The sequence below is a fragment of the Protomyctophum bolini genome, assembly GCF_963924005.1.
Source record: "Protomyctophum bolini genome assembly, chromosome: 5".
In the NCBI taxonomy this organism is placed as follows: domain Eukaryota; kingdom Metazoa; phylum Chordata; class Actinopteri; order Myctophiformes; family Myctophidae; genus Protomyctophum; species Protomyctophum bolini.
In genome coordinates this window covers 14,691,895-14,696,676 of record NC_137866.1, presented here as the reverse complement: position 1 = coordinate 14,696,676, position 4,782 = coordinate 14,691,895, and positions in this window count along the sequence as shown.

Below are 4,782 nucleotides of genomic sequence, written 5' to 3'. Positions count from 1 at the left end.
AGAGTTTTAGTCATAAACTTTTTAATAAAATTCCATTTAGTTTTAGTCACATTTTAGTCATCTGAAGTTTTAGTTTTAGTCTAATTGTAGTCATCATAAGATTGTAGTCAACCTCCAGGCTAACCTATCTACAGTTTCTTTAGTTGACTAAAATGTATTTTAGCGAGGCCTTGATGGCGTCGTAATGGAAGCTTTTACATTTGGTTGCATGCTGAAAATAGCCACGCTTGAGCCTGTAGATCTGCTCTTTTCAGAGCGCAACAAAGCATAAAATTACTTGTCTTTTAATTCTACTGGATCTCTTCTCCACTAACATTTTAGTCTAGCGTATATTTTCAAATAGTAGCCCTATACCTCAAATAGCCTCCTGGTTCCTTTTAAATGCCCAGCGTCTGACACCATTTTGTGATCAGCGGCGACTCCTGAATGCAAACTCTACCTGCCCGGAAGTTTTGACAATAAGGCAACCCTTAGTGTCAACCCCTGCATGTGTTTTGAAATAATAATCAAAATCTACAAAGTAAGTAGTAAATGTTTTTCAAATAATCATGACAATAAACACATTGTTTTGGGCCAAAAAAAATAATTAGACAGAAGAAAAAAGGGCGGGTACAACACTATCTTTTTGTTTTTCTTCTTTTCCGAGGCTTACAGGTCTGTAAATACTTTTTGAAACATCTATGGAAAAAATGAATGGGAAATTATCTTCTGGTGCCCTCATCGTTCTGAAAGGGGGCGGGACTGTGACACACACATAAACTTTGATTTGAGTAAAAGTACAATATTTGCCTCTGAGTGGAGTAGAAGTAAAAGTAGGCCTATTGGAAATTGGAAATACAAGTAAAGTACAAATACCTAAAAAATACAAAAAGTACAGTACTTAAGTAAATGTAAGCCACTTATAGTTATAGATACAGGAAGCAGAGCAAAGTTGGCCTCTCTTGCTAATTCTCCTCTTGGCTTTCATGCAGGGAGCCAAACTCAGACCAGAAGTGCAATGAATACATGGCAGTGAATGGAGCTGGCTGGACCAGCTCATAACAAACATTATTTCTGAACAATTGAGACCTTTGTCAAATAATCGGTTCAGGAATATAAATTAAGACATATATCACAGGTTGTTTTCTGCACAGTATGAGTGCACAGTATATAATTTTATCTGAGGATCTAAACAGCAGCAGGTATTGTTTCTGGCTCAGAGGTGTCGCGAGATTTGACTGCCAGACAGGAAATGGTGAGTCTCGCGATACTTGGTACGTTCAGAAAGGTACTTTGTGCTCTTTAGATACCATACCTCTATAAAAATGACACAGTGTACTCATCGAAAAGCAACACAGCAGACAATAATGTGTTACATGTCTTCTGTTATTTTCCAGAAGTGATTACTTTACAAAAGGTCTCAGTCATTCATAAATAATGTTTGTTCAGAGCTGGTCACTGAGCTCTCATTGACTCCAGTGCATTCTGCCAAACTTTCGGCCAAAGTTGCCAAAGTTTGGCTCCCATGAAAGTGTCATGGTGCAGCCCAGTCACGTTACCATTTCCTTGCCTTCGCAAAGCTTCCTTGATTTGGACCCGGAGGTACGGGATCCAACATTGAGGAACCGGAATGGGTGGCATAATTTTGGAACCGATTCCGGGAACCGGTTTATCACACCGTCAGAGCTAGTTAGTTAGTTCCATATACACTCTCAAAAGTTACATTTGGAACCCCATATAGGAATTGTTAAAGGGAATCCCAACCCTAGTTACAGCACCAATTGATGTTGCATAAAATAAATTATGTAACATCATTGTGAATAGCATTGCAGAAAACAATTATCAGGTGTTGGCAAAATTGCAGATCTTTGAGCTTGCAAAAAGCTTGTAGATTTTTGCCATTCGTCATACAAGTATAAGAACACAAGTGTGTGCGTGTACACGTGCACATGCAGGTTATGCTTAATAAACACCCCCGGGACCCCCACATGTGCACACACATAAACGAAGAGTAAAACAGGTATCAAGACCATGAGACCAGACCAGAAAAGACCATTATTACAAACAACAAAGTATAGTGATAATATCAATACACCATTTCCTCTGAATACCATTTATTGTTCAATCTACAACAGTTGGTCCGTGGACAAACTGCCTCCATCCACTCATTTCATAGTTTGCAGGATACATTTATGACCAAAGAAGAACACATTTCACACTGCTACAGATTGACAGAACTGCCATATCGAATGTTAAGATATCTATTTACTGTCATGCTGTGTGTTTCTTTTTTCTTTTTTAACCAGTAAGGGTGACTTACTGGATGCTGTAACCGGCTGCTAGTGTGATTTCTGGGATAATAATGACCTCTATATGTTTCCGGAGGGCGGACGGCATTCCGTACTACTGTCCTTCTATGGTATAGGAGGTTTGGACTGTAATTTACAGTTAAAGGGATATTTCACTTTCAAAAAAACTTTTTTTTAAAGTTGCTCGATTCAGTATTTAGATTAATTATTTGATTGTAGCTGCCCATGCCCCCCTTCCTATACAAACCCACTGTAACTTCAAACTCCATTTTAACCATGGTTAGATTAATCAAAACACTTTTTGTGGTGACTCATACTGCCCTCCTAATACGCTTGTTTTTTAAAACTATTTTTTCAATATATATATATATATATATATATATATATATATATATATATATATATATATATATATATATGTAGATATTTGATATAGATATTTGAAGGAACCTCCGCAGAATGACACGTACCAAAATAAAAAAATAAATGAAATAAGTAATAAAATAAACACTGGCAACTCACATATTTGGAGGACAATATCAATCACCAGAACCAAGGACGGGTGTTTTCGATGAATCTACTGTGGTTAAAATGGAGATAGAAGTTAGAAAGGGTTTGTATAGGAAGGGGGCGGGGCAGCTAAAATGAATATCAAATATCGAAATACTGAAATCTAGCAACATAAAAAAACTCTGGGGGTTCACATATTAAGCCTGAGTAGACAATGACATTTTTTGTTTTTTTGTTTTTAAAGTTAAATATCCCTTTAAAGATGGAACTGGACAACATTGTCTGGCCCACTTCAAGACAAATATAAGACAGACAGTGTAATATGTTTAATACTTTTTGTAGAAAAAAACTCATTATGCATTTGATACTTTCAACCAATCCTCATCATAGCACGTCTTACTTGTTCCTATGTTTATTAGTTTAATTGTGCAATATCTGAAGATAGTAAACAGCTATGATCATATAGAGATCTTAATGTTATCTACAGCTTTTGTATATCCTTTTGGTTATGAGGATTAGCATAGTCGTCCTGTATCTAATAGTATTTCATGATTACATCGTAATATAAAAAGAAGGAACCTCCGCAGAATGACATGTCTGTACATGGATGTATGTTTTTCTTTCTTTTTTTACATTGCTGTAATGTCTAGCTTTCACGACGTTCAACCTCGTCACACGCTTCTCGTCTTTCGTCTGCCATGCGTCATGGCATCTCCTTTTCGTAGCTTCACTTTGGCAGTCAAACCTCCAGTGATGTTGGAGGGAGGACCACGTCCTCCCCGCCACATTCCATAAACGTTCCGACTCTCAGAGTCATGTCATCCCTTTCAGACCCGCATTATTATTATTACAACCTCCTCTTTCTCCTCCTCGATCGCCCTCACGACGGGCCGTATTGTGCAGCATAGGTCCTTGTTTTAGTCTTTGAGAGTTTTGTTCATTTGTTAGTGCTTTTTAACGCAGCTAACGAGTGTTGTGCTAGTTTGGAGACGGTACCCCTTGTCTGGCTGGTCTGTAAAAAGGCCGTTTTCACAGTTAAGTCCCAAGCAGCAGTCTTGTCCAAGTTTCTTTTTTTAGGGTGAGAGGTCCCTAGGGGGCTCTGAAGGGGCCAATGGTGCTGGTCCTTTCCCTCCAGCCAGGTGATAGAACATTCCGCGGAACTCAAAAAGCTTTTCCCCTGTTTGCTAAATCCTCGACTACTTTATGCCAGATCTTGTTATTCCAAGCTGCAACTCATGCAAGGCGGTCCCATAATATCAAACGATATTAGGAGACACTGTGATAGCCCAGGTAGATCAACTTATCAGAGCATGCAGCTAATACGGCTACTTCGGCTTATAAAAAATTGGCTTGTTTTTAAATATATATTCCTTGCAGCGGTATCGGAAGAAATATACTGTAGTGAAAGCTGAAAAGGTGTGATGTGTGTGTACTGTGTTGGAAAGAAGCTTAGTAATTATGACACTCGTGAGCCACGTAACACAGAAGTCTAACCGGGAAACATCGGATGTTAGTGGTATTAGCCACAGTGGCTAGCTTTGTTGAGGTTTTCTAACACCTGGCGGGGGGTATAAAGGCTTTAATATGCCGTTGCCCCTTCAGGGCCCACCCTTATTTTGACCTCTGACACAAGGAACCGCCTCTGGGGGATTAAGAGGACGAAACATCCAGTAGCTGTGTGTACAAAAAACATGGATGCTAAAAGACGCGCAGGCCAACGAAGAGATAAGAAAAAAGTATCCAAGCAACAGTCCTCGTTTTTAGTAGATAACACTTAATAGATGGTTTCATTATGAACAGGCAAAAAATGTTTATTCGACGTCATTTAGTTGAACACGTATCTGCCGAGGATACTTTTTTTCCCCCTCTTCTAACCACTTGCAGACAGCCCCCCCTGGTCCCATGCCCTCGGTTCCCCTTGCTCTCTCTCTCTCTCTCTCTCCCCCACCGTCTGTCTCTCCCTTCCCTCCTCGACCTCGTCCTT